Genomic DNA, 22,234 nt, shown 5'->3' with positions numbered 1-22,234 from the left:
TGCACTGTGTTGAAAAACCTTAATTCAAACTCCAGCAAAGTACACTGCTTAAAACTGGATAAAGCTGTTACCTAAATATGGGACACATTCTGGGGATAACTGCATCTGTGTTCTTTTTCTTCTGTGTGTGTGTGTGTGTGTGTGTGTGTGTGTGTTGTCTGTATTTAAAACATTTGTGACCATCAGGATTTCTGGAATCCTTGGCATTGAATTAGGATTGCCAGTTAGCTATTTAGCAGGTGACCTCAGACAGTTAGTTCGCTTAGGGTCTTTGAGCCTCAGCTCCCTGATCTAGAAAACAGAGCATTAAGGGACAAATGAAGTAATGCCTGTGAGATACTTAGCACCTGATATTTCCTCTTTCTCTTGCTTACCTCAGAACTGGGGGCTGCAGCTTCCTCAAACGTGAGTGACCAATCAAATCTGTGGCCTTTAACCAGCAGATGTAACCTTTATCTTCCACCAGGGGGCCCCAGCAATCTATAAAATCTAAGAGGAAGGTCCCTTTGCCATTAAAACAGCATACTTGAATCTGCCTGAGGATAACCCCCTAGGTTCCAGCCTTATTTGAATATTCTTCTTCCTGGTGCTTGGAGGAATCATTTGTAAGATTCCTCAAATATCCAGGAGGGAAATCTGAAGTAAGAAATTTGGAGTAAATGGTACTCTAACTCCACACCAGGCACGAAGAAGATTATATTTCTGATTTTTATTTTGTTAATTTCTACCATCCATGCTCCATCTCCTCATACTGTATGTAACCTAGGTACGAATTATTCTCTCAATAATAAGCGATTGCAGTTCCTTTCTTCCTGGTTTATTCAAATGAGCTGAACCGCTGTTTTTTCCCTTTGATGTCCTCTTGCCTCCAATCATGGTCAGCCTTCCTTCTAGCAGGCGGGAAGGGAGGGTGGGGGGATCTATTTCTGAGCCTCTGCCTCACTGCTGAGCCTCAGAAGCTGCTTCCCTGAATCCCTTTGTGGTGAGAGTCCAGTGATCAGCACAAAAGGATGTTTTCTGGAGAGAAAGCTCTTTCTCCATTTGAGGAAGGGAGACAACTGGAAAAAGTTGAGGCCACCAGCCAACACAGCCTCCCTCAAAATATCACAGACTTCAGGGAAGAAATGATATCCTGTGTGTATCTGTCCTGTACACACTGTTTCTTCTTTACCTGTCTTCTTTGTCCTTTAATCTGATGTAGGAGGAAATATAGCCTCAGGTCAGCTTTCAACATTGTTCCTGGGAGTGCTGGCCCAGGCTAGGAAAGCCTGAAAGAAAATCAAAAGGGTATGTCATGCATCATATTAGTAACACAGAACCATAGGATATTTGGGAAGAACAGGTCTCCAGAAATCTAGAACAACCCCTCATTGTTTGGAGAGGAGAAATGCCATGGTCAGAATTACATGGTTGGTTAATGGCAGACTAGCTATTCTAGTAGGACTAGACTCCAGATCCATGGGTAGACACACCTGTTCTTGTCTCACCACTCAATTTTTTAAAATCAGCCATCATCACTAACATTTATTATGTTCTCAGATGTGTCATGCATCTGTTTTGTTTTATCTTGTGTAATCTTCACAACAACCCTATGAAAGAAATGTAGTGTTATGCGAATGAAATAAGTTATCCCCATTTTAAAGAGGCATAGAGAAAGAAGTTAAATAAAAGATATAGGAAAAAAATTAAGCTAGTTCCATTTAAATCAGTGTTTCTCCAAGAGGGTTAGTGGCTTTTTTTTTTTTTTTTAATGGGACTATCCCTTGCACAGCAGGATACTTAGCATCTCTGGCCCCCAAGCATTAATTGCCCCAGTCATTATGATAACACCCCCGGTTTCCCCAAATCCCAGAAGGTAGGGTAGAGGTGATACTGCTGCTGATTGGAACCACTGACTTAAATGCACGTGCACAGGAAAAGGAATAGTAAAATTGCTCTGCTGGTTTGGTTGGTTTTATATTGATAAAGGTCGCAAGATGGAGATAAGAGCAGGACAAGAGGAAGGAAATCCCTGGGGTGAGTGTAGCTCTGGAAGGGAAGAGGCTAATTTATAAAGGAAGGGAATGAACACTAGACCAAGGAAGCTCTTCATATAGGGTCACTGCAAAAACCCAGAGTGTACCTCTGGAGACCAGCCGGGTCTCACAGACAAGGAAAGTGGCTGGGCCAGGGGACAACAGGGAGTGCAGGGGCTGGAGTAAATATTGGATTTAACAAAGGAGTTTTAAGCACTAGTTAGGCCAAGAAAAAAACGCCTGCAGGTGAATTTGAGTAGTCTGTGACCTGTGGGTCAGGTCATCTGAGGGGCCATTCCCATTTAAGGGATATACCCACCATGCTGGTTGGTGGAAGGGATGTGGGTTTCAGCACACACAAGAAGGAAATTTACTACCCATCTGAGCTGGCAAACATCGGGGCAGAGGAGTTGTGAGCATTCCCTGCGGCACTGGGCATCTGTGCTAGGGGACCATCTGTCCAGGGAGCTGAAGCGGGCATTCTGTGCAATCTCTGGTCCCCTCTGGATCTGAGATTCTGGAATTCTGGGGCTGTGATTCCTTAAAGGCAGAGCTGGGAACAGGAAAACTCTAGAGCAGGGCCACTGCCTGTCGTGCTGCCAGCCCAGGCCCCTGGCAATGGTTCCTTAGCTCAGTGCTGTCATTCCCCCTGATGTGTGGAAATGGGGAAAAGAGGTCGCTGAGTCCCCGCTCCCTAGAGGCCCTTTGCCTTGGTTCATAGCATTGGCAGTTTACAAACTCAAACAGCTTTTATTCTCTCTCAGCCAGTGGGCCCTGACACCGACTGCAGAGCTAAACAACCAATTTTCCAATCCAGCTGTTCAGCTGCACTGTAGTCTTAAGTTTAAATGCACTTTTTAAGAAAACCTTCGGAAACTATCTCCTTCCCTCTGCTTTCTTTCTCTGCCGTGAGTCCAACAGAAAGCAGGCACTCGGAAGAGCAGTGCTTGACACACAGAATGCTTGTGCCTGTGGATCCTCTTTCGGACTCAACCCACCTTCCCCTCTGGACGGTGATGGGAATGAAACCCCAAACTCCAGCGCCTGCCCTCCCTGATCTTTGGGAAGGGGCCGCCAGGGCATCTTGCTCTCTGGCAGGCAGCACTGTGCCTTTAAAAGCAGTGGACATATATACATTACCAAACGTAAAATAGATAGCTAGTGGGAAGCAGCCGCATAGCACAGGGAGATCAGCTCGGTGGTTTGTGACCACCTAGAGGGGTGGGATAGGGAGGGTGGGAGGGAGGGAGATGCAAGAGGGAAGAGATATGGGAACGTATGTATATGTATAACTGATTCACTTTGTTATAAAGCAGAAACTAACACCATTGTAAAGCAATTATACTCCAATAAAGATGTTAAAAAAAAAAAAAAGCAGCGCCTCTGCTGTTTCCGACTTGTAGCAGCGGGGCAGGCAAATGTGGGGGAGGCAGCAGGGTTTTGCCAACGAAGCTCCTGATGTGGAGGAGTTGAAAACCAGGCTGCAAATGTTAATATCTAACATGCCAGGAAATCTCTGTTCCAGTCCTCCAGGTCTAGTCAGTCGTTGGCTTCAGAAGTCTGTAACCCCTCTCCTTCCTGACTTTGCTTACATCCCTACACCCTAGGCCTTAGGGTGGGCTCTCAGAAGGGAGGTGGTCCCAAGCCCTGTTGCCTATCCTTCCTGGACCACATCCAGCATAGGCCAGGTTTTATTGAGCCTCAAAAATTTCTCTGCTACGGGCAGGGAGGATGGTGTAGGTAGAGGCTGTTGACAGGCCTGCAGCACGACGCACAGAATGAATTCCGAGGCCAGCACCAGGGAAGGTGACTTTCTAGCTCTACTCCATCTTAACCTCCCTCTGGCATCCCTGGGAGTCAAACCATGGGTCATCATTTTCTTCTTCCTTCTCTATTCAGCCTCATATCTGGATGCCCTGTCCAAATCAGCTTCCCATCCTCCACTACAAGGAGAACTCTGATGGGCTAGGGGACCTCGGTAGTATTGCTCAGGAATCATCCTTTAAGGAATTTACCTACAGCACAAAATTTCAGAATTGTGAACAGGATCAGCGTTTCCAGAATTTTGGCTATCGCAGATGAATGGAATTAAAAATAAAACACAGCAATAAAAATGACGTTTTTTTTTAAGATGGGGACTTACATAGGGTTGCCAGCCTTTATTTCATCAAACACGTACATTAAAAAAAGGACAACTACTCGGGACTTCCCTGGTGGTCCAGTGGTTAAGACTCCGCACTCCCAATGCAAGGGGCCAGGGTTCGATCCTTGGTCAGGGAACTAGATCCCACATGCATGCCACAACTAAGAGCCCGCATGCCGCAACTAAAAGATCCTGCATGCTGCAACGAAGATCCCGTGTGCCGTAACTAAGACACAGTGCAGCCAAATAAATAAATTGAAAAAAAAAAAAAGAACAACTACTGCTACCATATATTACCGCCATCCTTTCATAAAGGAAAGTACATTTTAATGCCACAGAAGTGTGAAGGAGATAATCTCTAATAAAGGACGGTCCTTTGAATAAAATCTTATAGCTTTATGAGAAAGTTATCTCATTCTTATTTTCCTAATTTTATCCCAGATGTGACATCTTTGTCATGGACTTCCTCAGCACTCCGATGGGGCTGGCACTAGATGGCTTTTCCCTTTCCACTTTCTGTGCCCGTCTCTGTCGTTTCTGCTTTGTCATGAAAGGAGGATAGTCATCATGTTAGGAAAAGTTGTGAAAGACTTTGAAATGGGCAAAAAAGGTTATTGGGTGTCCTGTCTAGTTTCTCTTTGGATTATCTTTGCCTTTCATTGTCTTTGAGCTCTTTTACCACTCTGTAAATTGTAGAAAACTGATCATAGTGCAAATGAATTTGCCAATAAAAATACAAATTGTATCCAGTGGAGATGCAGTCAATTATTGCCCTGTGGATATTGACCAGTGTTGTGTCTGTTAAGTAAATTAATTGCAGCATTCCTGATGGCTTCCGTACATCTGCTTTTTGGATTCTCTTTTGAGCAGTTGTAACATCTTACTAGATCCCTCATTAATTGATGAGTTAAATGATATCATTGACATGTGTTAATTTTATATTTGTACAAAGATCTTGATGTTACCTTTAAAAAAAATTACCGTTTTACAATAACTACCTCTGAGAGTTGTCGCCTGGCACATAATGTGCCTTCCATAGCTGGGGCAATCCTTGCTTCTTCTGGATTCTGAGCTGCAGGGCACCCTGTGTTTTCTCAAATGAAATAAACAAAATCATCTGATTAAACTTCTCACGTTACAGTATTAGTGACTTTGACTTCCCAAGGATTTTCACATTTCAAAAGAGGACCCTAGGGGAACAATAATGCTTACCCTGAAAAATGACTATAATGGTGAAAATCCAGAGGGGTGCTGTGCTGTAGATATTTGGGGCCAAGTACCTTTAAAATAACCTGCCCTCCTGGCATTCAGCTTCAGAGGACAATTTGATTCACCTCCCCTCACCCTCTCTCCAATGCCAGAAGCACTAGCCTTACCATGCAAAGGGGAACAGTTTCAAACTTGTACCAGGTTCTTAAAATAAACATTTATTAAATCCTCTCCTTGATCTGTGAGGTGGGTATGTTTATACCTGTTACTGATGAGGAACTAGAAGAGGTTAGATGACTGGCCCAAGGTTGTACAGCTAGGAAGTTCTTGTGCCAGATTGAAATCCAGGGTCTGAATCCAGAGCTGTGGATTTGAACCATGAACCAGCCCTTATAGTCAAGACTATTTCCTCCCCCAAACCGTCACCACTGCTGAGATCCGCTGCCAAGTGTCACATCTGGGCAAAGACAGTGCTCCCCTTCAAATGGAAATGCCCTTTAAGGCTTAACACACTTGCCATGAAAATAATGTCAGAAACAAATTGATCTGAGCCTGGGAACCAAGAGATTTGACCAAGAGGTTAGGGCACAGCCAGAGAGGAGCCGGGGAAGGTAGGCAAGGAGCTCCCTCCAGCAGGGTCCTCTGTGCTCTGCGGGACTGAGGGGTAGGGATGGACCTGACAGGAGAAGGAGGAAGCTGGGAGGATCAGCAGAGTGAGTTGGTGGGAGAGCAGTGGGCAATGTGCCCTCTCTCCCTGCCACGTGACAACCAGGAAGATACAAGGTGTAGCAAGAGGAGGATGCAGACTTCGGGAGCTGAGGAGGGCCAAACCCCAAAACGGCTTCCTAAAGGTTTACTGGCCAAAGCCATGGCCTCCTCTGCACTGTGCTGGCCAAGGGGACCCCGTGGCCTGTGCCAGGTGTGGCAGGGCATGTGGATGCTGGGATGGCCCCGAGGATCAAGGACAATGAGCCAGGTCAGAGCAGCATCTCTGCTGAGCCAGAAACAGGAGGCCTGGGCACAAGGAAGCCAGGTATGTGGGTGTCTTGGTGATGCATGGAGCAAGTGTGACCTTTCCCTCTGTCAAGTCCAGCTGGACAGACCCAGTGGCTCCAGGGCCCCTTGTCATCCACTGATTGCTTTGTGATTAATGCACAAACCACTTATTCCCACTTCCTGTCCCTGCTCTGTGCTCTCCTAGCTCCCATGTTAGACCCTCTGCACTTAGGTAATTTACTCAGAAATTATTGTCCCTAGAATCTCCCAGCATGCTCGATGTACAAGTAGTAACCAGGATGTGCGTGTGATTCCCCTGTGGAACCAAGGACAGACAGACCGGTCACAGCACTAGGGAGAGCCTGAAATATCTGTAATGAGTAAAGCAGGGCCCAACTGAGGCCAGAACGTGTCCTGCCCGAATCTCCCCTTCTTTCCTGCACACTTCTGTGCTCAGCTGGAATGAGGTCCCACATCGCGGTCATTCACTGGAGCTGCCTGTAGGGTCCCACGTAAGGCTGGGTAGCCTAACCCTGGTTTGTCTGGAAACCAGGAAACTGCATGTGGAGGAGAGGGAGGCGACCCTTCAGTTCCCAACACCAAGCCAGGTAGACCCTCCCCCTACCAAACACAGACAGTGAATGAACATTCTCACCTCTTTTCAACAAATATTTTCTTCACCTTGGCCTGGGGTCCCAAAACAAAAACTGCATATAAACTAGGTTTACTGCTGACTTGGCCGCACGGACTTTATGACTTATCAGAGCAAGGAAAGACAGTCATTCTGCCTTATTCACTGAGTACCAGATAGGAGAGAGGGCTTGTTTGTGTTAATTCACTGGGAAAAGCAGCACATTAAAAATGCTTTATGGGGGCTTCCCTGGTGGCGCAGTGGTTGAGAATCTGCCTGCCAATGCAGGGGACACGGGTTCGAGCCCTGGACCGGGAGGATCCCACATGCCGCGGAGCAACTGGGCCCGTGAGCCACACCTACTGAGCCTGTGCGGCTGGAGCTTGTGCTCCGCAACAAGAGAGGCCGCGATGGTGAGAGGCCCACGCATCGCGATGAAGAGTGGCCCCCGCTCGCCGCAACTGGAGAGAGCCCTCACACAGAAACGAAGACCCAACACAGCCAAAAATAAATAAATAAAATTTATTTAAAAAAAAAAAATGCTTTATGGGACTTCCCTGGTGGTGCAGTGGTTAAGACTCTGCCTGCCAAAGCAGGGGACACGGGTTCAAGCTGTGGTCCAGGAAGATTCCCACATGCTGCAGAGCAACTAAGCCCATGGGCCACAACTACTGAGCCTGCGCTTTAGAGCCCGCGAGCCACAACTACTGAAGCCTGAGCGCCTAGAGCCCGTGCTCTGCAACAAGTGAAGCCACTGCAATGATAAGCCTGCGCACTGCAACAGAGTAGCCCCCACTGGCCACAACTAGAGAAAGCCCACGCACAGCAACGAAGACCCAATGCAGCCAAAATAAATAAATAAATTTTTAAAAAAAACTTTATGCTGTTCCTTCTTTCATGTTGTAGCAGAATGTATTTAATTATCCCTCACCCTACCCCATTCCCCACTTGCCTCCCTCCCTTCCTATACAGGGCAGATTAAAATGTTTTTGCTCAGTTCGAGGAGCAAATCTGTAAGTAATTTGTAAGGTAAAGGATGGGGGACAAATGCTCTATTTGCAAAATAAGGCCAGGAGTCTGAGTTCTTGTGAGACAAAGTTATGAGAGTTGGAGGAATGTGAATACCTTCAATAGACCAAAGGGGAGCTCTGAAGAGAAATTAATCTTCTGGTGGCAAGGTATATTTGACTTGAGACTTTCTAGGAGGAAACCAGCTGCTGTGGGGATAGGAGGACGCATTTAGGGGGCTAGAAGTCCCCCTGCAAGGATCACTGAGACCAGAGCTCAGCCCTGTCCTCTGCAGAGCCTGCGAGTGTCCCTTTCCTGGTACCACATGGAAGACAAAGGACTTCCTGGATGTCCCATGTGCATACTCCCTTGTTCCCCAACTCTCCCCTCTCTCTCTGTCCGCAGCCCTCTCCCACTTAACTCCTCCCCCATTGGTGGTCCAATCCTCCCACTCTTAGATGTGGCCTTGGAGAACAACGCACAAGGGGATGCTCCTGGGTTACAGAACCAGGCATGGCCCATCTGGCTGAATGAGTAACTCGCATACCTACTTTGGAAAGGAGCCCTTGCCTGTCAGTCCAGTGGGGTGTGGTCATAGCAGTAATAACGGCCTGTGCTTACATGGTGTATCCTTCTAATCAGATATTTACAGATATTAACTCATTAACGACAGCTCTGTGAGTTGGGTACTGTTACAACCCAATTTGACAGATGAGTAAACTGAGGCACAGAGAAGTTAAATGACTTGCCCAGGGTCACACAGCTAGCAAATGGTGGCAGAGGGATTTGAATCTGGCAATTTCCCTCCAAAGTCCACACACTTAACAACTATCCATTCTGCTCCACGCCCCCAGGTGAGCATTCTCTTACGTTAGACTCTTGATTGCCAGTGACAGAAACCCAACCCAAGGACACTCCAGGCAGATGAAGCAGCAGTTGCAAAGGCTTGGAAGCCTGAAAGAGAAGGTGGGTGGTCAGGGAGGGTTGTAAGTTACTGGGAACAGAGATGAAAGGAAGTCATAAGAGGGATCTTCATTTGGGTCAGGTGCACAGAGACAGGGGGCTCGCTGCAGTGACCTGGAGCTGAGGACACCAACTGTCTTGTCACTGAGGCCGGGGGTGAGGAGAGACACAAGGGAGCAAGTGTGGCCTGGAGCCCTGTGCCCTCCTTGTCCAGCATTCCTCAAACACTCCCTCACTCCCAACTCTCCTCTCTTTCCTCATCTATTTTTTTGGTTCTCCAAGTTTTTTTTTTGCTTCTGGCTCCCCTGGAGAGTGTGTGCTCCACAGATGGAGCTTTGATCTGTTTCAGCCCTCCAGGAGGGGCAGTCTCTGGTGCAGATTAATTATGTAGCTTGACACCCGTCCCCATGTAAGTCTGGTTCTTTTAATCAAAGATTCTGTAGGAGGGGGTGTTGTGTCAGGCTCTGGGAGCTGGCAGGGGGCCGGGGGCGTGTATCAGTGGGTCTGAAGCCTCCTTTCTTTAGGGTGTGTGGTCTTTGATTTATCTTTTCCCCCTTTGCCACTCCTCACTGGCAGTTTTGAAATTTCAGTTCTCCCTGAATCCGCACAGCAAACTGAGTTACAAGACAGAGTTCCCCTCCCCCATATCTACCCAACCACCATACTGGGTGAGGCTATGGCTGGGGTGGGGGGTGGGTACAGGGGAGGCCTGGTGTCCTGGCCAAGTGCCTACCAGACACTGAGTGGGCGGCTTCCTCCTCCTGCTCCTACCCTGAACTTGAGCAAGCCGTTGAACGTTCCTGGGCTTCTGCATCATCCTTAATGTGTCAGGCAAGGTGACTTGTGACTGCTCCTACCAACCTCGTGCACAGGGACAAATGGAACAGAGAGGAGACCCAGTAAGCAGAGGCCCAAGTCGTCTTCTCCCTGAGATGTGCAGGTCAGAGGGCTCCCATCCCCCCCAGCAAAGGGTCCAGCTGCAAGGAGCTGTTGACCTGGGAATCTGTTAGGCTCCTGCGGTTGGGGCATGGGGTACAGGGAGGAGAGGGGTGACTGGAGATGATACAGTTGCAGAGTGAATGGGGTGGGTGGGGGTATCTATCTACTTGGTAGATACAGGCAAGGCTGTTATGAATCCGGCCTCTTCCTTCCCTCCCCGCCAGCCAGCTGCAGCACTGACAACCAGGGGACTAGGGACAGATCCATCTGGGAAGCAGGAGGCAGGGGAAGAGGGTGGGGTCGGAAGTAGGATGAATGGCCAGATATTCCTAAGGCTTGTGTCCTTTGAAAGACAATGAGGTCAAGGCTGGAGATTTGGCCTTACACCCCCTCCGAATGCTGGGAGCCCCCTGAGAGTCAGGGGACAAGGCATCTTGGGGACTTCAGGGAAGATTGCCTCATTCCACAAGGAGGAAGGCGGGGGACCAGGAGAGGGAAAGGGACATGCTCAAGGTCTCAGGGCTTTAAGTTGCAGAGCTAAGAGCTAGATCTATTTGCTGAGGGTTTTAGACATTTCTGATTAGCTCCCAGAAGTATCTCCCCCAAACCTAACCAATCCCTGAGTTAGGTAAGGTGGCTCTAGGTGTGACTTGTGTTTGCTGGGGCCTTCAGCCCTGGCATCAAGCCTGTTAGATAGTAACTCTACGTGGTAGAAGCAGGAGTAGATTTGGTTTGGACTCCGCTGATAGCTCCCTGTGTGACCTTGGCCAAGTCATTTCCCTTCTCCAGACCTGGTTTCCTCATCTGGGGTAATTCCGCCTGCCCTCTTGTGTTTCACAGGGTCAGAGGCTCAGATGGGACCATTCTCTCTTTTCAGACATCTACAGTTTAATTACAGGCTAATTCTTGACCCAGCTGATGGCAGAGATTCTTAAATGTACCTGTAAAATTTAGGAGGTCTGGGCTTTACTAGCCTGCATCATTTTCCTGGGATCCCAGGAAAAACCTGAAGACCAGAGGGAGGGGCAGGGCCTGTAAGACGTCTGAGTGACACACCCATTAGGCCCAGAGACCCACCCTGGCTGAGAAGTACTGCAGTTTGATGGATCCTAGAGGTAAAAAGATGTTACATTTATAGAGGTTTTTTTTTTAATGTTCCAGGTTCTTTATATGTATTGTTTCATTTGTGTCACCATCTCACCAGTTACAATTGTTGTCCTCATCTTATGCATGAGGAAACTGAGCCTTGGGTAAAGTCAACATGTCAGGCCACACAGTGGTGAGTGAGTGGCAGGGCCAGGGTTTGGTATCGCCAAAGCCTTATTCCACCACCTTCTGCCTCTGCTGGCCTTGAGGCCCTGGCCAGAGGGGGCGGTTCAGAGGTCTCAGGCGAGGGCTCCCTGTGGTCCCGGGGTGGCCTCCCTCAGGGAGGCAGGGCCGGGCTGTGAGACTGAATGGGCCAGGGCTGGGGGAGGGTTGGGTCCTGCCACAGGCTTTGCCGAGGCTCCTTGACAGGCAGCGCTCAAGCCACCCCCTCCTTCAGAAAGCCTTCCCGAAGCCCCCCCCCACCCCCCCGCAGAGCTGTTCCTCACTGTACTTCCACATGTCGCCTGGGCCTGTTTCATAACACATCTTTATGCTAATATATATATGCTGTTGTAGTTTGTAGGGAATAAAGTTACACTAAGGCTTCTCCCACATTCCCCTGCAAACTCCTTGAGGGCAGGGACTCATGTGCATCGCCTAAGGCACCCAGTAGAGGTCTTGCAAAGAATAGCAGGTGATCAATGAGTATTTGTGGAATGAACTATTAAAAATAATCATTCTTAAGACTGTCAAGAATGATTTCATATACATTACATTATTTACCCATTCATTCAAATACATACACATTTGCTGAGCCTACAATCTTATGCCTAGACTTCACCAGATTCCAGGGACACAAAGACACACTGGACACCTGTCTGTGCACGGGGAGCTCATAGTGGTGGGGGTCAGGAGAGGGGAGGGGAGGGGAGGGGAACTGGTGAGGGCAAGAGACTAAAAAAAACACAAAACAAAACAAAAGGTGAAAACAGAAAATTACAGCATGTTCAGCTAAGAGCACAGGTGCTGGCAAAGCCCAGAGAAAGAGCCCCTGGCCCAGTCTGGGGGTGTCAGGGAAGGCTTCCAGGGCAGAGGAAGCAGAGCGGGGCTTTGTGGGCCAGGCAGGAGCAAGTCAGCCAGGGGGAGGGGGTCTGAGCCAGCCAGGGTGAGGGGGTCTGAGTCAGCCAGGTGAAGGGGTGGTCAGATTAGGGAGAACATGGGGCAGGGGGGAGCTCAAGGCAGGTTTTGGGGTGATTGTACTGGTCAGTAATGCAGCTGCCTGGTGTGGAGAGGGATGTTTTGAGGACCCAGGTGGGAAGAAGGAAGAATGGAAATAACACCTTTTATTTGAACATGGAGTGCTTTGTGTTTCTCAAAGTACTTCCACATCTATCTCAAATTAGCCTAAAAACAGCAGCAGCAGCAGCAAAGTCCCTCTGCGCCAGGCTTTTTCTCAGGGCGGGTGTTATGTGTTACTTCGGGAGAAGGAGGTGCTGTTATCACCTCCCCTGTACAGAAGGGGACACTAAGGCCCCAAGAGAACTGGCTTCTTCGGGAGGGGCAGGGAGGGCTCTGTGATTCTCTGTCTGCAGTTGAGGACAAGGGCGCTCAGGGGGTTATGTGACAAGGTCTGGTCCTTTGACATGAGGTCCACCTGGGGTTCCAACTCAGGCCTCTGGGTTCCTAGCCTGGGGCTTTTTCCTGGAAGTTTCTCTGCCTCTCAGGACAAAATATCTGAACCAAGGAGCCAGACTGTGATTGGAGATCAGCTCAGGCTGCCTGGTATTTCTCCACTTCTGCCTCTGCCACCGAAGACGCCAGGACGCCCCCGCCAACCGCAGTGACCTGGGCTTTGAGGGGAGTGTTTTACCCGGTCAGCCAGCTGTTGGAAGTGCAGATACCGTCCCCTCTGTCCTGGGCACAAACCAACCAAGTTGCTCCACTCCAGGCATCCACTCTTGTTACTTAATTCAGTTCACAAAGTTAACCCGGTGATCCCAAGCCAGCAGCTTCACTGCTGGGGCTTCCCAGTCTCTGCACTCCCACCTGTCCTGGGCTTCTCCATCACCAAGGAAGAGGGAGATGTTCATCCTTCCTTCCCATGGGATGCTTCAAGCACCACTGTGACAGTGTCGCTGACCCCTGGCTCTGCCGCCTTCCCTGACACTACAAACACCTGACCCTTGGCCCTTTAGCCTGATACCTGGTCTGTGGCCTACTTTGCATGTCCCTTTCTAAAATCTCCTTGGGGACCTCCATTTGCCACCTCACCTGGTTCAGGCTCACAAATGCTCAGTCACTGAGGAAGGGAGCAGAGTAGACAGGTAATTTGTTCACAGCATAAATGGGTCTGGTTTGAATCCTGGCCACTGCCAACAGCCACGTGACCTTGACCAAGACTTGACCATATTTCTCTGGGGTGTTGTGCAGAGATCATGAGATCCAAACTGTAAGACATCTAGTACTTCCACAATAATCTCTCAATAAATGGTAGATATTTAACTATTAGTAATGAAGTCTTTTTAAAGGATTTCTATGAGGGTGAATTTGAAAGTGGTTGGAAACTCCAGGCTGCTTCCCCTTCTCTACTAGAAACCCAACAAGGGCAGGGGCCTTGTCTTTTGTTCACGATGTCTGGTACATGGAAGGTTCTTGATGTATATATTTATTTTTGGATAACGGAATAAATCTACGCTGTCCTCAATTCTGACTTTAGGATTCATTTTTGGTATTAATTTTTCCTAATTATAAAAGTAATACATGTTTCATTGTAGAAAAATTGGAAACTATTTCTTAAAATTAAGAAAACAAAACCTAGCTGTGATCCTACTCTCTAGATATAACCATGATTAATGTTTTGATACATTTCCCTGCAGCATATATGTATCAAAATTTTTATATTCTTGTTTTTCAGTTAACATAATGAGCATTTCCCTGTTATTAAATAATCTCTACAAACATAATTTTCAGTGCTACATATATAATCCTGTGATACGAATGTATCATAATTTATGTAACCAATATGCAATGGTTGGATATTTAAGTTGTTTCCATTTTTCACCATTATAAAGCTGCAATAAACATCCTTCCGTATAAATATTTGTGTATATCTCTGAATTAAGATTTTCTACCACAAATAAATTCTACAAAGTCAATTACTGGATCTAAGAGTGAACATTTTAAGGACCTTGATATACATATCGTTAAATGATTCTTCTGAGAGGTTGCACTAACCCACACTCCTCTCACTCTCAATGCTTGAGAATTCTCACCACCAGAATTACCATTTAAACTGAGACACAGAACTTACTTTTATAGGATGATGCTCTTGCCTTAGACATACATGGTACATTCAGTCACACCAGGGTTTCTCCACCTTGCTACTATCAACTTTTGTGCTGGAAAACTCTTTGTTGTGGGAGCTGTCCTGTGCATTGTAGGATGAGTAGTTGCAGTTATGATAACCAAAAATGTCTCCAGATATTGCCAATGTTCCCTGAGGAACAAAATCACCCCTGGTTGAGAACAACTGAGTTGTACTATATTAACTTTTTATTGGTTGCAATTAACAGAAACCAACTGTGAGCAAAATGGTGCCTTTGTTAGAAGAATCTTAGGGTATCAGAGAACCCAAGGGTATAAATGCTACTGGGCCTTCTCTTTTCATTTTCAGGTCTGACTCATTCTTTTCTCCTGATGCAGACTGGCTTCCTCTGTATCCTTGCCTATATGGAGGAAAATGGCCAGCACCAACATTCTTGAAGTTTATATCCCTCTTGTTTATGAGAAAAGCAGACCTTGCTGGGATCTCTCGGTTCTAAATCCAAATTCTCAGGGAAGAACTCTGATTGGCCCAACTCAGATGGGCTTCCACTGCTGGTCCAATCATGCAGCTGGAAGTGGGGGCTGGGGAGAAAGGCACATGACCCCTGGGACACTCGCTGTAACCATGTGGGTGTGCAGTTTCTAGAAAAGGAGCTGCTGGGCGGCCAACCCTCTAGGATTCACCTACATCTGGTGGGGGTTTCCCAAGTGTGCACATGCACAACTGTACAGACATCCCAACTGCACATTTTCCTGAGAGGGCAGGGACTGTCTGTCTCATTCTGTGCCCCCTCCCAGCTCAGCCTGGACTTACAGGCGTGGCGGTAAGGCTGCTGTGCCACCCAGGCTCTGGTTTCAGCCACATTCTGGGTGGAGGGGCCAGTTTCTCTATGACAGATTGACAGAGTTACTCAGGCAGGTCCCACCGAGCAAGCCCACTTCAGGGTCTGGTGTTTGCAAGTGTTTTAGGTGGGTAATAACTGCTGGTCCTCCTTCATAAAGCCGGCTTTGCAGGGTGCAGCCACTGAGGCAAAGGAGGCCTGTGCCAACCTGGCACCATTCTGAGTGCTGGCAATTTAGCCTCTGCCTCCAAGAAGGGAGCAGGCTGGTGCACGGGCAGTGCCGGGCCTGAGACCTGGGCCCTGAGCGCAGAGGCGTCAAGCCAATGGCAAATGGCAGAAGGAGGGCTTCTTCCCCAAGTAAAGACGGGTGCCATCCCATTCTGAAAGGCTCACGGATGCCGTTCCTGCCCTCACCATGCTGTGACCTTGGATAAGTCCCCTCTCTCGGGGCTTCGGGTTCTTTACAGAAATAGAAAGGACGCCTGCCCTGCCTTCTTCACAGAACATAAAAAGAGATTTGATAGGAAAGCGCTTTCAAAAGTTTATGTAAAAGCAGTGCAAGTCCTATTGTAATAAAGGTATTTATAATCATTATTTCACCTCTGGGGAAATTCTAAATCCTTTGAGGCCATCTATTGCTCAACAGAGGCAGAGCTGGGGGCAATGTTTCCTCTGAGCCATCCCTTCCAGACCTGGAGCTGGCTCCAGATTTCTGCTGCTATATGAATGTTTCAAGGAAGTTTCACCTAGAAACTCAGGAGCCTGAAAATGAGTTGGGTCTCTCTTACCCATATAACTGTGGGCACGTTAATTAACCTCTCTGGGCTTCAGTCTCAGCATCAGTAAAATGGGCATACTAGTGGCTTACCTCTTAGGTTATTAATGTGTGTAAGGCACTTGTGCCTGGCAGAGAGCAAGTGCTCCCTTCGTGTTTGCTCTGTGTATTCATATCACAATGTGCCCGGGACTGAGCTGAGGGCTGGGCAGAGAGATGAGGAGAACATGGCCGGCCCTTAGGGTCCTCGTGGTGACCAGAGGAGGGAGGATCCTGAGGCATGCTATAAAGCACTGTGGCAAATCCAGCGGTAGTGATCCAAGTGTCCCTGGGACTGAGACCCTCTCCAAGGCTTCCCCTGGGGCTACAGGGAAATAGGTTAGATAAGGCAGGACACGGGTCAACCCCACTGTCTCGGGCTTTCCACAGAGCAGACAGTTCTAGGGTGTAACTGCCCAAGGATCGCGAGAAGCGCGCCCCTCCCCATCTCTCAGGCTCATAGGGAACGCTTTCAAGGGGAAAACCCTCCCTTTTTTAAAAAAAGTAGTTGCCCAACATTTCCAACCCTAGGCAATGGTTAGGTAGAGGACATGCAGTCAGTAAAACTGATACCACACAGATTGCACATGACATAGGAAAGCGCTTACATGAGACATTGTAGAGTCGCTGGCTTTCCCAGCTGCTCAGAGCAGGAAGGCAGAGCAGGCATTGCAAAGGGACCATCAGCTGTGGAAAAACCTGCCCGCTACCTCGGATGGAGGAACCTAGGGCTGGGGGAGGCAATGCAGTGCTGGGGAGGAGTGAGTGACTGGAGCCTGGGGGGAGCAGTGGACACTCAGAGGAGGAAGGATGGGGAAACTCAAAGCCGAGGCCAGGACAAACGCAGAGCGGCCCAGCTTGGAGTGGGGATGGGGCTGGGGTGGGGGCGTCAGGAGGGGGAGGGGACTTGCCAGGAGGAGATGACACCAGGAGGAATTTGCTTTCTGGTGTCCAGGACTTTGCTGGGTGAGGCACAGCTTTGCTTCCCTCAGCTGGTAATTGACTCTAATGTTAGAGTCTGAAACATTTGGCCAAAGCAGATGACTGCTGAGGGGCTTGCCTCTCAGGTGTGTGTACACGTGGGGGGGAGCAGAAGGGAGAATTCCGTCTTCATTAAGATTGCAGGGAGGTAAAATCTTATGCACACATGTATATGGACAGGGAAGGCACACAAGGAAATGAAAGCAGATTTGTTAGGACGGTAGACTGGCGGTTTGCTTATTTTTAGCCCTTTTCCCCAGTGCTCTTTTCCTCGTCAGGACGCATACGACGTCCACGCGTCCCCATCTCCATTTACATCTGCATCCACATCCATTTCTATGTCCGTTGCTATCCATATTCATACCTGCACTTACACTCGTACCTGCATTCATATATTTGCTAAGAAGCTTCCTTTCCCACTATAGGTAAATGCTAGCTTCCAGGAGATTTTTTTTAAAAAAGCTATTTATGCTGGTGGGTTTGGTCTTGTCTTTCCTTCTCACCTTAGCCCATCCTTTCCTTCCCCTCAACCACCTCTTTCCCTTTCTGTTTGTTCTTCTCCCCTCCCTCCCAGCTGGGGCCACATTTCCCTTGTCCCTCAAGCATCTCCTCTCCTCCATCCCCACTCTCAGTTGGTCAAACCCACTCCGCCTAAACTTTGGGCCCTGAAGTCTGACCAGATTTCTTTTCTAAAGATGGGGGAGCCCCAGCTGCCTGTACTTTGATGGGGACTGGTAATAAGGCACAATTTTGGGGTTCAGGGTGTGGCTTGGACGCATAAGAAGGGCCATGCGTAACCTCTGCAGAAATCAGGCCTCCTGTTTTTCTGTCTTTTCATGTTGCCCTGGGCAATCTCTCCACTCTCCTGGCTTAAACCATCTTTTATATGTAGATGCCTCCCTCATCTCTGAACTTCAGAGCCATAAATTTTTTAATTAAAAAAATTTCTTTTTAATTAAGTATAGTTGATTTACAATGTTGTGTTAATTTCTGCTGTATAGCAAAGTGATTCAGTTATATATATATATATATATATATACACACACACATCCTTTTTTAAAAAATATTCTTTTCCATTATGGTTTATCATAGGATACTGAATGTAGATCTCTGTGCTATACAGTAGGACCTTGTTGTTTTGAGCTATAAATTAATTAATTAATTTTCCTCTTTATTGGAGTATAATTGCTTTACAATGTTGTGTTAGTTTCTGCCGTACAACACAGAGCCATAAATGTAAATGCCTGCTGGACACCCCTGCCTGGGTGTTTCACACACTTTCCAAACCCAGCATGTCTAAGGCAGAAATGATCCCATCACACTCCCAGGCTGGCTCTTCCCCCCAACAGACCCTCACCAAACCCCCAGGGCCTGGGGCCAAACGAGGGAGTCACCCTCAAGCCTCTTCTCTCCCTTAACCCCAGTTCATCACTCACATATTTCATTTGGCTCCCTCTCCCTCTCCCTCTCCACTGTTGCTGCCTTGGTTGACTTTTTTCTCCTTTTTCTTTTTTTAAAAAATATTCATTTATTTATTTGGCTGCATCAGGTCTTAGTTGCGTCACGTGGGATCTTTGTTGCAGCGCGTGCAGTCTTCTCTCTAGTTGTGGTGTGCGGGTTCCAGGGCACGGGGGTTCAGTAGTTGTGGCACACGGGCTCTAGAGCACAGGCTCAGTTGCCCCGAGGCATGTGGGATCTTAATTTCCGGACCAGGGATCGAACATGCGTCCCCTGCATTGGAAGGCAGATTCTTAACCACTGGACCACCAGGGAAGTCCCCTCCTTTTTCTTTTTTAATAGACTATTTTTTAGAGCAATTTTAGGTTCACAGCAAAACTGAACAGAAAGTACAGAGATTTTTCCAAATCCCCCCTACCCACACATAGGCATAGCCTCCCCACTATCAACATCTCTGACCAGAGTAGTGATTTGTTACAACTGAGGAACTTAACTTGATACATCTTAATCACCCAAAGTCCATAGTTTAGGGTTCCTTCCCTCTTGGTGTTGTACATCCTGTGGGTTTGGACAAATGTATAATGAGATGTAGCCACCATTGTGGTGTCACACAGAGTAGTTTCACTGCTCCCCAGATCCTCTGTGCTCCACATATTCCTCCCTCCCTTCCCACTAACTGCTGGCAAGCTCTGATCTTTTTACTGTTTCCATAGTTTTGCCTTTTCTAGAATGTCATATAGTTGGAGTCATACAGTATGTAGCCTTTTCAGATTCACTTCTTGCACTTACTTATATGGATCTGTTTCCTCCATATCTTTTCATGTCTTGATAGCTCTTTTTTTTTTTTTTAAATCTTTATTGAAGTATAATTGCCTTACAATGGTGTGTTAGCTTCTGCTTTATAACAAAGTGAATCAGTTATACATATACAATATGTTCCCATATCTCTTCCCTCTTGCATCTCCCTCCCTCCCACCCTCCCCATCCCACCCCTCTAGGTGGTCACAAAGCACCGAGCTGATCTCCCTGTGCTATGCGGCTGCTTCCCACTAGCTATCTATTTTACATTTGGTAGTGTATATATGTCCATGACACTCTCTCACCCTGTCACATCTCACCCCACCCCCTCCCCATATCCTCAAGTCCATTCTCTAGTAGGTCTGTGTCTTTATTCCCATCTTGCCAATAGGTTCTTCATGGCCTTTTTTTTTTTTTTTTCCCTTAGATTCCATATATATGTGTTAGCATACTGTATTTGTTTTTCTCTTTCTGACTTACTTCACTCTGTATGACAGACTCTAACTCCATCCACCTCATTACAAATACCTCCATTTCATTTCTTTTTATGGCTGAGTAATATTCCATTGTATATATGTGCCACATCTTCTTTATCCATTCATCTGTCGATGGACATTTAGGTTGCTTCCATGTCCTGGCTATTGTAAATAGAGCTGCAATGAACATTTTGGTACATGACTCTTTTTGACCTATGGTTTTCTCAGGGTATATGCCCAGTAGTGGGATTGCTGGGTCGTATGGTAGTTCTATTTGTAGTTTTTTAAGGAACCTCCATACTGTTCTCCATAGCGGCTGTATCAATTTACATTCCCACCAACAGTGCAAGAGTGTTCCGTTTCCTCCACACCCTCTCCAGCATTTATTGTTTCTAGATTTTTTGATGATGGCCATTCTGACCGGTGTGAGATGATATCTCATTGTAGTTTTGATTTGCATTTCTCTAATGATTAATGATGTTGAGCATTCTTTCATGTGTCTGTTGGCCATCTGTATATCTTCTTTGGAGAAATGTCTATTTAGGTCTTCTGCCCATTTTTGGATTGGGTTGTTCGTTTTTTTGTTATTGAGCTGCACGAGCTGCTTGTAAATCTTGGAGATTAATCCTTTGTCAGTTGCTTCATTTGCAAATATTTTCTCCCATTCTGATGGTTGTCTTTTGGTCTTGTTTATGGTTTCCTTTGCTGTGCAAAAGCTTTTAAGTTTCATTAGGTCCCATTTGTTTACTTGTGTTCTTATTTCCATTTCTCTGGGAGCTGGGTCAAAAAGAATCTTGCTGTGATGTATGTCATAGAGTGTTCTGCCTATGTTTTCCTCTAAGAGTTTGATAGTGTCTGGCCTTACACTTAGGTCTTTAATCCATTTTGAGTTTATTTTTGTGCATGGTGTCAGGGAGTGTTCTAATTTCATACTTTTACATGTATCTGTCCAATTTTCCCAGCACCACTTATTGAAGAGGCTGTCTTTTCTCCACTGTATATGCTTGCCTCCTTTATCAAAGCTAAGGTGACCATATGTGTGTGGGTTTATCTCTGGGCTTTCTATCCTGTTCCATTGATCTATATTTCTGTTTTTGTGCCAGTACCAAACTGTCTTGATTACTGTAGCTTTGTAATATAGTCTGAAGTCAGGGAGCCTGATTCCCCCAGCTCCATTTTTCGTTCTCAAGATTGCTTTGGCTATTCGGGGTCTTTTGTGCTTCCATACAAATTGTGAAATTTTTTGTTCTAGTTCTGTGAAAAATGCCAGTGGTAGTTTGATAGGGATTGCATTGAATCTGTAGATTGCTTTGGGTAGTAGAGTCATTTTCACAATGTTGATTCTTCCAATCCAGGAACATGGTATATCTCTCCATCTATTTGTGATAGCTCTTTTTTTAAAAAAATTAATTAATTAACTTATTTTTTGGCTGTGTTGGGTCTTTGTTTCTGTGCAAGGGCTTTCTCTAGTTGTGGCAAGCGGGGGCCACTCTTCATCACGGTGCGTGGGCCTCTCACTATCACGGCCTCTCTTGTTGCAGAGCACAGGCTCCAGATGCGCAGGCTCAGTAATTGTGGCTCACGGGCCCAGTTGCTCCAAGGTATGTGGGATCTTCCCAGACCAGGGCTCGAACTCGTGTCCCCTGCATTGGCAGGCAGATTCTCAACCACTGCGCCACCAGCGAAGCCCTCTTTTTTTTTTTTAAAGCACTGATTTATATTCCAGTGTCTGGATGGACCACAATTTATCCATTCACCTATTGAAGGACATCTTGTTTGCTTCCAAGTTTTGGCAATTATGAATAAAGCTGCTATAAACATCCGTGTGCAAATTTCTGTGTAAATGTAAGTTTTTAACTCTTTTGGGTACCAAGTAGTGCGATTGCTGGATCATATGGTAAGAATAAATTTAGTTTTGTGGGAAACTGCCGACTGTCTTCCAAAGCAGCTGCACCATTTTGCACTCCTACCAGCAATGAATGAGAGTTCCTATTGCTTCACATCCTTGCCAGCAATTGGTGTTGTCAGAATTTTCCATTCTAATGTGTAGTGTGTAGTGGTATTTCATTGTTTTAATTAGCATTTTCCTGATGACATATGACATAGAGTATCTTTTTTTAAAAATTATTTATTTATTTATTTATTTGGCTGTGTGGCGTGGCATGTGGGGTCTTAGTTCCCCGACCAGGGACTGAACCCGTGCCCTCTGCAGTGGAAGCACAGAGTCTTAACCACTGGACCGCCAGGGAATTCCCTAGAGTAATTTTTAATGTGCTTCTTTGCCATCTGTATATCTTCTTTGGTAAGGTGTCTGTTCAGATCTTTTGCCCATCTTTCAATTAGATTATTTATTTTCTTATTGTTGAGTTTTAAGGGTTCTTTGTATATTTTGGATAACAGTCCATTATCAGATACATCCTTTGCAAATAGTTTCTTCCAGTTTGTGGCTTGTATTCTCATCCTCTTGATTTGCCTTTCACAGGGCAGAAGTTTTTATTTTTAGTGAAGTCTAGCTTATCAATTATTTCTTTTGTGATTCATGCCTTTGGTG

General features: G+C 46.7%; 1 long non-coding RNA gene across 1 annotated transcript; it reads right to left on the bottom strand.

Moving 5' to 3' along the window:
- Positions 1-126: 126 nt before the first annotated feature.
- Positions 127-11,360, bottom strand: LOC309631118. The gene is made up of 2 exons (XR_014246074.1): positions 7,548-11,360; positions 127-7,238 (listed from the first exon to the last, which is right to left on the bottom strand). It is a non-coding gene; the product is annotated as an uncharacterized lncRNA (long non-coding RNA).
- Between the last annotated feature and the right edge of the window lie 10,874 nt (positions 11,361-22,234).

The sequence above is a fragment of the Balaenoptera borealis genome, assembly GCF_965194805.1.
Source record: "Balaenoptera borealis genome assembly, chromosome: 1".
Classification (NCBI taxonomy): Eukaryota; Metazoa; Chordata; class Mammalia; order Artiodactyla; family Balaenopteridae; genus Balaenoptera; species Balaenoptera borealis.
This window is presented reverse-complemented; position numbering and strand designations above follow the sequence as displayed.